Below are 11,887 nucleotides of genomic sequence, written 5' to 3'. Positions count from 1 at the left end.
AATCGTCCACCAATCCTGACCCCACATTTCTCCTCATAGAGCCCAGCCTCCCGGATAATCTGTTCTGCATATAGGTTGAAAAGGTATGGAGATATTTAATATTAATATATTGAAAACTTACTTATGTTATCTTTGTGATTCTATACCATCAAGTTGAAACCAACCAATAGCTGAACCTTCAGTTGGATTTCAGAGGCAGTTAAATCACACAGGAGGAGACTGACCATCCTTCTCCCAGGGAGCAGCTGGCGGATTTGAACTATGTGCATTCAGGCTTGCAGCACAGTTTCTTGCCAGTAGGCCACCAGAGCAGCCTATAATACTGGCCTCAAGTTGTAATACCAAAGTATTGTATGAGCAAAATATTGAATGATGCAGGAAGCAATATAAAATAGGAGAAATATACAAAGTCATTGTACCAGAAAAATTTGTTGATGGTGAACCATTTCAGAAAGAAGCATATAATAAAAACTCGACAGTACTAACTAAATAAGTCCATGCTTATGACTCTATGCCAAGAAATGTAGATGACAGCTACTTTGCTTACAGACTAGGAAAGTTCAATATTTAAGCCCATTTCAGAAAAAAGAAGATGACCCAATAAATTTTGGAAATTATATCAAATAATACCATGCAAGTAAAATCTTGCTGATGACAATGCAAAAATAGCTGGAGCAAAACATCAACAGGGAGCTGTCAGAAATTCAAGCTGGATTCTCAAAAGGCCATGGAACAAAGGGCATCACTGCTGGTGGCAGATGGATATTGGCTGAACGCAGAGAGTATCAGAAAAATGCTTATCTGTGTTTTATTGACTACCCAAAGGCTTTCAAATGTATAGATCAAAATAAATTCTGGATAACATTGAGAACAATGGTAACTCTAGAATATTTAATTGTGTTTGTACAGAACCTGTACACAAGCCAAGAAATAGTTGTTTAAGCAGATCAAGAGGACACTTAATGGTTTAAAATTAAGAAAGGTGTACATCAAGGTTATATCTTTTCACAAGAGCTATTCAATTTGTATGCTGAGTAAACAATCTGCAAAGCTGGCCTATAAGAACAAGAACATGGCAGCAGGATTATAGGAGGACTCATCAACAAAGAGTATGCAGATAACATAACGGTGTCTCCTGAATACGAGGAGAACATGAATCACTTACTGAAGATCATTAGGCTTTAGATTTCATGTGGTTTATTCCTCAAAGTAAAACAAAAATTGGGCCAATAAGCAACATCATGATAAAGGGAGAAGAAGATGTAGTTGTTAGGTATTTCATTTTACTTAGATCCAGTCATAGTAACAGCAGTCAAAATGTCAAGAATTGCACTGGGCAAATCTGATGTTTGTCAAAGACCTCTTCAAGTACTAAAGAGTAAGGATATCTTTATAAAGGCTAAAATGCAGCTGAACCAAGCCATGTATTTTCAATTGCTTCAGATGCAATAAGGAATAAAGGCCAAAGAACAACAGATGCTTTTGAACTGTGGTTCTGGCAAAGTATACTATGAACATGTGGTATTGAGTATACTATGAATTGCCAAATGAATTAACAAATGTGTTTTGGAAGAAATATAGCCAGAGTTCTCCTTGGAGGTAAGGATTATGACACTTATGACTCACAACACACTTTGGGTGTGTTGTCACGAGGGCCCAGCCCTTGGAAAAGGATTCCATTTTGGCTAAAATAGAGAGAGCACGAAGGAGAAGAAGACCCTCAATGAGATGGATTGGCACAGTTACTGACTGCCATGGTGGGCTCAAGCACATGAGAGACTGTGAGGTAAAGTATTTAATCTGATGATGGTATAGATCCACTACAATAAAATATCACAATAAAATGAAATGCATTAATTTTTATTCCATATATGTGTGTCTGTATACAGCTATATATACACATATATACATATAATTACATATATACCTATATATATATACACATATATACATTTTTTTTTCTCTTGGTAGTTCATGGTATGTTCAAGATTTCATCCTGCTTGGCTCCACAATCAATCCTCCTGACACTAGAAGTCAGGAAATAAAAAGATGAACTGTATTAGGAAAGTTGGCTGTCAGAGACCTCTCCAGAGTATTAAAGAGCAATATGTCAGTCTAAAGACTAAGGTGTGCCTGACCTAGGCCATTGTCGTTGCAATTATATATTATGCATCAGAGAGCTAGACAATGACTATGAATAACAGAAGAATTAATGTCTTTGAGTTGTGGTTCTGGAGAAGAGTATTGAACATACAATGGACTATCAAGAGAACAAACAGGACCCTCCTGTAGAGGGTGAAACCAGGTTGCTCCATGACGACAAGTATTTTGAAACTCCATCTTTCATTCTTAGGGCATGTTGCTAAGAAGGACCAGTCCTTGAAGAAGTACATCATGCTTGGAAAGGTAGAGGGTCAGCGCAGGAGAGGAAGACCCCAAATGAGATAGAGTGATACAGTAACTAGGGTAATGGGTGTGGGTGTGTTGGTGACAGTGAGATTAGCTCAGCATTAGGATAGGGTTCAGGGTTATTGTTCATAGGGCCATTATGAGTTACAGGTGACTGGAGGCACATAACAACAATACGAGTCAGAGTATTCTTGATAGTTGCTGATTGGTTGGCTTTGTGTGTTTAGAGTTGTGTTTTGTTGTGTTGTTGGTTTTTTTAAAAAATCATAGTCAACAAATCTAGCTCCTAGAATCTTGGGTCCACTTTTCTAACCAGATTGTTGATTCCTTTGAAAAAATGGACTAGACATACACCTCCCCCAGTACTGCTCAGCGTATACAAGGTCTTGTATACACTATTAGTATATGTTGTTATTGTTGTTTGTTATGTGCCGTCGAGTCGCTTGCGACTCATAGCGACCCTATGTACAACAGCCCTAAACTCCACTCTGTCCTGTGCCAATCGCACTGTCTCCGACACTCCCATTCCAATTATCCCAGTCACCGAATCAATCCACCTCATAGAGGGCCTTCCTCTCCTGCTCCACTCTCCCAAGCATGATGTCCCTCTCCAAGGACCGGTCTCTCCTCACAACATGTCCAAAGTATGTTAGACGGAGCCTCAGAATCCTTTCCTCCAAGGAGCCAGCCGGTTTAACCCTTTCCAGGACAAATCTGTTTGTTTTCCTAGCAGTCCATGGTATTCTCAATACTCTTCTCCAGCACCACAGCTCAAAGGCATCAATTCTCCTTCTATCCTCCTTGGTCATTGTCCAGCTCTCTGATACATAACAAGTGATTGCGAAGGCCATAGCCTGTATCAGATGCACCTTAGTCTCCAGAGAGACACCATTGCCATTGCTCTTCAGTACTTTGGAGAGGTCCTTAACAGCAGACTTTCCCATGGCAATGTGCCTTTTAATTTCCTGGCTGCTGGTGCCAAGACTGTTGACTACAAAGCCAAGCAAACTAAAGCTGTGTACAATCTCAATCTCTTCAACATCCATCCTGATGCTGCCAATTGGTCCAGTGGTGAGAATCTTTGTCTTCTTGACATTGAGCCTCAATCCATATTGTAGGCTGCAGTCCTTGACACTCTGCAGCAGGTGCTTCAGGTCCTCTTCAGTTTCAGCAAGCAGGGTTGTGTCATCCGCATAACGCAGGTTGTTGATAAATTGTCCACCAATCTTGACCCCACATTTCTCCTCATAGAGCCCAGCCTCCCGGATAATCTGTTCTGCATATAGGTTGAAAAGGTATGGAGATAGGATGCATCCCTGGCGTACGCCCTTCCCAATTTTGAACCATGCAGTGTTCCCTTGCTCTGTTCTGATGACTGCCTCCTGGTCCAAGTTTAAGTTTCGCATTAGAATGATCAAGTGTTCTGGGATTCCCATTCTTCTCAGAGTCAGCCATAGTTTGTTATGATCTACACAGTCAAATGCCTTTGCATAGTCAATGAAACACAGATAGACATTCCTCTGGTATTCCCTGCTTTCAGCCAAGATCCATCTAACATCAGCTACAATTTCTCTAGTACCACGACCCCTTCTAAACCCCGCCTGGACTTCTGGTAGTTCTCTGTTGATGTGCTGTTCCAGTCGTTTTTTGCATCTTTGATTACTTGGGGAGATGGGAGGTGTCTGAGGCTGCCTCTAAGCTGCTCCGCCTAACCCCTAAATTTATCACCTAACCAAGTCAGGTCTCCAGAAGTGGTATATAGGACTAATTTGTTATCTTACTGTCTTTTCATATGGGAAGAGTCAAATGTTGGTGGTAGTTACAGGCAGAAGGTGGTAACCTCTCTCTCTCTCTCTGGCATTCTTGAGCCTTCAAACTAATCTTTGGCTTCATGCTTATTTTCTTATATTCATCACTTCCTTTCATAAACATAGCTTACATCCTAGTTTTGTTGTTGTTACTCAGCTGAAGGTAGCCCCATGCACAAGAGAAAAAAATCCCCACTGCCCAGTTGTGCCATTCCTCTGCAGCCATAGGATTCTCACTAGATCCTTTTTAGAAGTAAATCTGCAGACCTTTTTTTTTCATCTCTCTTAGTCTAGAAGTCCTCTGAATCTATTCAGCATCAAGCAACACAGAAGCCCGTACTGACAAATGACTTGTATCTGATTTGAGGTGTACTGGCCAACAAGTGAACTCAAGTCTACCACAGCACTACACTAACTAACCTTTACCTACATGAGTATAAAGCCTTTTATCTATTTTCAGCTGCTCATTAATTCAGGTAACTCTAAGTACCCAATGGGTCACTTGCCCTGTGCCTCAGCTAATACATAAAATAAATTAGAAAATTAAGTGCAAATTAGAAAAAGGTCCTTCTTTGCCGCTTCCTGCTAAAGAAAGTATAAAAATTACCTCCTATTCTTGATAGTCTGTTGAGTAGAAAAACCCTGAAGCCCACCCCCTCCCAGTGGCCCCTGACTGGGCACACAGAACAGGGCACACCCTACACAACCAAATACAGTGGCCCTGGCCTGCCATGTGCTAAGCACTGTGAGGAGATGGCACAAAGGAAACAGGACATGCCCACAAGGTCAAGGGAGGAACACACAGAAGAATGGCCTAAAAGACAGGGTCAGGAAAGCCAAAGGGCAGTACATAATCAGTTTTGGTTCACACTGGAGGAAAGGAAGAGATCAAAGGCAACACAATGTTTGGAATAATAAAAAGAACAAAGATGTAGAGGGACTGGAGGTGCAGACACTGTTCTGGACTCTGAGGTCTGGGGAGGGGTTGTCACTCAGCAGGTGGCAGAAGCCCAGAGGTGGCAGCCTTGTTTCAGAGGGAACAGGGAGGCTCCATGATCAGCCCTTTGCCCCTTACTGCTGCTGTATCCTCTCCTGCAACTCCGGCTGTCTCAAAATCTGTTATGTACTGGAGTTGTGCTATGCACTGACTACTGCGTGTGAATACAATTGCAGTAGGTGCAAGATCTAATTTATTTTATCTTACATATTTGGAGTTAGAGCCTCTTGATAGTCAACATGTAAATGTATTCAAACAATATGCAAAACAGGGGCTGAAGATTAGTTGAGGAAAATCTGGTTGCCTTATGGTGAGTTCTCTTTACAGAGGGACTTTCTTTAGATACATATCCCTTGGCAGGTCTATGGGCTCTGCTGCCTATAGGAGAGCCCTTCCTGGCCTTGTTTCTGTTTGCTCCCTTTCTACCCTACCTGATGTTATTTATTAACCATTCATGTAACTAAAAGGATAGGCAATCTCTTGTGCCATTTACTCCTTCTGAAAACCTACTACAGGGCCAGCTATGAATCAATTCTAACTTGAAGGTACACAATAGCAACAATATCTAGAGGTATATTGGATTTCTGAGTGGAAAATCCCTAAAGCTAACTAGTGGTATAATTATTGTCTAAAGCTTTAGGGGTGTTCCACCCAGAATTCAATTTTACAATCACTCTGGAACTTTTAAAAGTTGCCAGAAACTGAACCCCACCCAATCTAATTTAGTCCACTTATTGGGGTTACGATTCAGATTTCATTATTTTTCAAAGCTTTGTAAATCCTTTCTAGGAGCTCTGGTGGCATTGGGACTAAAGTATTCAGTCGCTAACTAAAAGGCAGTTCAAACCCACCAGCTGCTCTGTGTGTGTGTGTGTGTGTGTGTGTGTGTGTGTGTGTGTGTGTGTGAATAAAGATGGGGCAGCCAACTTCTGAAAAGATTTATAGCCTTAAAAAAATACATGAGACAGTTCCAATGAGTCAGAATTCATTCTATAGCAGTAGGTTTTAAGGCCCTTGCTACTTAAGCAAGATGTTGCTACAGACAAGCACCACTGCTGTCATGTAGGTACTTCTTAGAAACAGAAACTAGAGTCCCACTACAGACCTAATGAATTTACAACTACATTTAATCATATTCCCAAGTGGTGCATGTTGTTCATTGCCCTTATTGTTGTTCAATGTCATCAAGTCATAATCCACTCATAGCTGACCCTCCAGCAGGTTGACAGTGGCTATAAATCTCCTATAAAGGGACTGCCCATTATTCTCCCAAGGAACAGAAGGTAGAATCAAATTGTCTGCCTTTGGGTTGGCAGCACAACTCCTTACCCTCTAGGTTACCAGAGCTTTCTAGCTGTCACAAAGCACATGAAAATGAGTAGTTCTATTTCAGGTTAAACTAGATGCCATAAGTGGACTCTAACTTGCATGATGGTGTACAATTGTGTTCTTTCAGTGACTGATTTTTCTGAAATATTTAGCATAATCTTTCTTCCATGGAACTTTTGAATGGAATCAAACCTGCAGCCTTTCAGTTAGCAATTGGGAGCATAAACAGTTTCTACCACTCAGGCTCTGTGCATCTAATCTGTACTGCTTACTTAAGGATACTTTGGGTAAAATGTTAAATGATCCACGAAGCATTGAAAGAAGATAAAAGGAATACACAGAGTCAATGTATCAAGGAATTGGCTGACATAGAAGAATTTCATGAAATAATGTATGTGCAAGAGCCTGTGGTGATGAAGGAGGAAGTTCAAGTTGCCTTGAAGGAATTGGCAAAACACAAGGCTCCAGGAGTTGATGGCATACCAATTGACATATTTCAACAAACAGATACTGCCCTGGATGTGCTCACTAAGTTGTGCCACGAAATCTGGAGGACATCCAGCTGGCCAAGTGACTGGAAAAGATCAATATTTGTTCCTATTTCAAAGAAAGATAACCCAACAGAGTGCGGAAATTATTGAACAACATCATTAATATCACATGCAAGCAAGATTCTGATTAAAATTATCCAAAAATGATTGGAGGAATATTTCAACAGAGAACTGCCAGATGTGCAGGCTGGATTTAGAAGAGGTTGTGGTACTAGGGATATTATAACTAATGTTAGATGGATCTTGGCAGAAAGCAGAGAGTGCCAGAGGAATGTCTATCTGTGCTTCATTGACTATGCAAAGGTTTTTGACTGTGTGGATCACAACAAGCTGTGGCTGACTCTGAGAAGAATGGGAATCCCAGAATATCTGAATTGTGCTTATGCGAAACCTATACTTGGACCAAGAGGCAGTCATCAGAATAGAGCAAGGAGACACTACATGGTTCAAAATCATGAAGGGGGTCCATTAGGGATGTATTTTGTCTCCTTACCTTTTTAATCTGTATGCAGAACAGATCATTCAAGATGCTGGGCTGTACGAAGAGGAATGTGGCATCAGAATTGGTGGAAAAGTTATCAACAACCTGTGTTATGCAGATGACACAACCATACTTGAAGAAACTGAGGAGGACCTGAAGCACTTGCTGCAAAAGGTCGGGGACTGCAGCCTTCAATATGGATTGAAGCTCAACATCAAAAAAACAAAGATTCTCACCACTGGGCCAATTGGTAGCATCAGTATGGATGTTGAAGAGATTGAGATAGTTAACAGTTTTAGTTTGCTTGGTTCCACAGTCAACACTCTTCGTAGCAGCAGCCAGGAAATCAAGAGACAAATTGTATTGGGAAAGTCAGCTGTGAGGGACCTCTCAAGAGTACTGAACAGCAACGACATCAGGCTGGAGACTAAGGTGTGTGTGATCCGGGCTATAGTCTTCGCAATTACGTGCTATGCATCAGAGAGTTGGACAGTGAACAGGGATGATAGAAAGGGAATTGATGCCTTTGAGCTAGAAGAATGTTGAATATACCATGGGCTGAAAGGAGAACAAACAGGTTTATCCTGGAGAGGGTGAAGCTGGAGTGTTTCTTGGAGGCAAGGATTCTGAAGCCTTGTCTGACATACTTTGGACATGTTGCAAGGAGCAACTGGTCCATGGAGAGGGATATCATGTTTGGGAGAGTGGAGGGATGGTACAGGAGAGGAAGACCCTCAATGAGATGGATTGATTCTGTGATTGGGAATGAGTGTGTTTGAGATGGTGAGGTTGGTACAGGATAGAATGGTGTTTAGGGCTCTTGTGTAGGGTCGGTATGAGTCCAAGCGACTCGATGGCACATAACAACAACAACAACAACTACTTGAGTCTCAAACAAGGTATGTTAGAATCACTTATGTTGTTGTTGTTGTTGTTATGTGCCATCAAGTCACTTGCGATTTATAGTGACCCTATGTACATCAGCCTTGAAACCTGCTCTAGCCTGTGCCAAATTTATTTTCTCCAATACACCTACCCTCAATACCTCAGTCACTGTATCAATCCATCTTATCGATGGCCTCCCTCTCTTTCTCTGTCCCTCAATCTTTTGAAGCATGACATCTCTCTCCTAGGACCAGTCCCTCCTTGTAACATGCCCAAAGTATGTCAGACAAAGCCTCAGAATTCTTGCCTCCAAGGAGCAGGCTGGCTTCACCCTCTCTAGGACGAACCTATTTGTTCACCTGGTGGTCCATTGTATATTCAAAACTCTTCTCCAGCACCACAGCTCAAAGGCATCAATTCTCCTTCTGTCCTTCCTAGTCATTGTCCAGCTCTCTGATGCATAGCAAGCAACTGCAAAGACTATGGCCTGGTTCAGGTGCACATTAGTCTCCAGACTGACGTTGTTTTTCAGTACTCTGGAGAGGTCCCTCACAGCAGACTTTCCCAATGCAATTAGATTCTTGATTTACTGGCTGCTGGTATAAAAATTTTTGCTTGTGGAGCCAAGTGAACTAAAGCTGTGAAACTAAATCTCAATCTCTTCTCCATCCATCACGATGCTAGTTGGCCCAGTGGTAAGAATCTTTGTTTTCTTGATGTTAAGCTTCCATCCATATTGAAAGCTGCAGTCCTTGATCTTATGCAGCAAATACTTCAGTTCCTCCCTAACGTATTTTAAAGTATAGCAGTGTGAGGGTCCTAGGCTTGACTGACTTAGTTTTACGGTAAGACTCACTACACTGGATACTTCCAAAGTGCTGTCAGGATCAAGAACCACTACCCTAAAGTAAAATGTTTGCTCCACAGAAAGCTTCTCACTTGTAAATAATATTTTCTATAGCTAACATTATATAATAAAATAATAACAGAAATAATAACAGAAAATGCAGTAAACTTGAAAAATTAATGTCAAAATATCTCTGCTTAAAAAGTAGCACTCAAAGTGCTAATAATATTTTAACTATGTATGTATAGTCCAATGATGATTCATTTTATAAAACACAATGTGGGGAGGGAACCGCACAATGTAGTATATGAAACATAATGTCAGTGAAGAAAAGTGTGAAACACACACACACAAGCACACATATGCACACTATGTACACGAATGAAATACAGTGTATATGAATAATTACATGCATACCAATAAAAATTAGAAAAAATAATAAAAATAATAATAATCACTAAATAAGTGAATGCTCATTTGAAGGCCTTCAATTTTGCATATAGTATCTAAACTCAAGTGAATGATTTCTTTACTTAGTGGGTAGTATTGGTACTGAGATCTTAACTTTACGTGAACATTACAATTCCCAGGAGAACTTTAAAAAACAAACCAATGAAAATCCAGGCTATCCCCCAGGCCAATTAAATCCCAGTCTCTGTGGATGAGTCCCAAGCATCTGTGTTTTTTACAGCATCTCAGGAGATTTCCCAAGTACAGTCAAGGATGAGAACCTCCGCAAAAGGGGCTTTAAGCCAAAAGGTCGTCTTGATCCTAGAAAGGACCTGGGACTCTTGGACATTAACAGTTATCAAAATTTAATGCTACTCTTTGGGGGCTCTAGTGACATAGTCTGTAGAGAACAGTGCTGCTAACTCAAAGGTGACATATCATAGCAGTTCAAATTCACCAACAGCTCCATGGGAGAAAGATGGTATTCTACTCCTGTGCCATTTACAGCCTTGAAAACCTGCTCGAGGGTCAGCTATGAGTTGCTTCTGATTTCACAGCATTCATGGAATCCACCGGCATATTTGAGAAGCTTTTGCAGTAAGGAGCATGAAAAGTAGCTTAGAATTAGAATGAGTATGCCTGCAAAAATCCTATGTAGTGCAATTTGTAAAGGTGCTTGGCTGCTAAATGGGTAGTTCAAGTTCAAGCAGAGGCACAAGAGAAAGGCCTTCTTATCTACCTCTGCAAAATCAGCCATGGAAAGACCAATGGTTCCCACTCTGACACACTCATTGTCATTATGAGTCATAGTTGACTTGATGGAAACAGAACTGAGGTGACCACAAAGGAGTCATCATAGTGAAGGAATGAGTGTAGTCATATGAGAGGTGGCAGGGTGAACATCCTAAGGCTGAGACTGCATGATGCACATAGCTTAGCTTCACATAGGCAGTCTTCTCCCCTTCAGTTTACAGCCTTTGAAAACCTACTAGAGAATCAGCTATGAGTTGGTTCTGACTTGACTGGACAAAAATAACAACATATCAAAAAAAGAGGACATAAAACTATCTATATTTGCCGTTGGCATTTCAAGTGGTATGCTATGTTGATTGTCTCTAATGATTCAATCTACCACCTGTTTCTTTCATGAGAGAGAGTTGGGCAATCTTGTTAAGATCTATATTTTTAGAAAATGAATAGAGGGTTACTATGAGTTGAAACCAATTCAAAGCAATGAAGATATATATGCATATTCTTAATGAATTTACCAAGTAGCTCAGAGATAAATTCTTATATTTAAGGTCAATTTTATAAGAACTATTAAGGAAAAACCAAGATCCAATATTGTCCTCAATAGTTGTTGTTGTTGATTGCCTTTGAGTCAAACACGACTCATACTGACTCTATGAACAAAAGCCCTGAAGCCCCTCTACACCTATCGACATTTATTAAAGTTCATAGAGTTTCTGCAAGCATGTTATTTAGGAAGTGGATCCACTCCTGCTTCCAAACTTGTCATAGAGAAAGACTTAAAGCATTTTCCTAGCAAACAGGAACCAGACAACGATTTCCAATGTCACTACTCCTATACACTATTGTATTGCAAATATTTGGAAGGGCAATACAACAAGGAAATAAAAGGCATCCAGATTGGCAAAGAGATGGTGAAACTGCCACTATATGCAGATGATATGGTAGTGTACTCAGAAAACTCCTAGAACTCAACAAAAAACTATTAGAGCCAGTAGACCAATTTAGTAGAGTGGCAGGATACAAGATCAATACACAAAAGTCATTAAGATTCCTCTATAGTAACAAAGAAAATACAGATAAGGAAACTAAGAAAGCAATACCACTTACAACAGCAAACCTAAAATTGAGATACTTAAGAATAAACCTAACTAGAGAGACCAAAGAGCTTTACCAAAAAAACTATAAAACACTTTTTTGTTGTTGTGTCATTTTTAAAATTGGTTTGTTTTTTTTTCAGTGACCAAAAATTATTTACTAAGGAATCCGTTGAATAGCTAACTTCAGACCAGAGTTAGGGTTGGGTTACACACACCTTACAACAGAAATGACCTCCATCTGGTAAATTAGCCAACGTAAAACAAGGGGACAACTGGCTCT

At 40.4% G+C, this 11,887-nt stretch overlaps 1 pseudogene across 1 annotated transcript in view; it reads right to left on the bottom strand.

The window, feature by feature from the left end:
- LOC102855392 overlaps positions 1-11,887 on the bottom strand; it is a 219,830-nt pseudogene that overhangs the window by 205,551 nt on the left and 2,392 nt on the right. The window lies entirely within an intron of this gene.

This window comes from Elephantulus edwardii, unplaced genomic scaffold (assembly GCF_000299155.1).
Source record: "Elephantulus edwardii isolate Elephantulus edwardi_28Jun2011 unplaced genomic scaffold, EleEdw1.0 scaffold00003, whole genome shotgun sequence".
NCBI classification, from domain to species: domain Eukaryota; kingdom Metazoa; phylum Chordata; class Mammalia; order Macroscelidea; family Macroscelididae; genus Elephantulus; species Elephantulus edwardii.
This window is presented reverse-complemented; position numbering and strand designations above follow the sequence as displayed.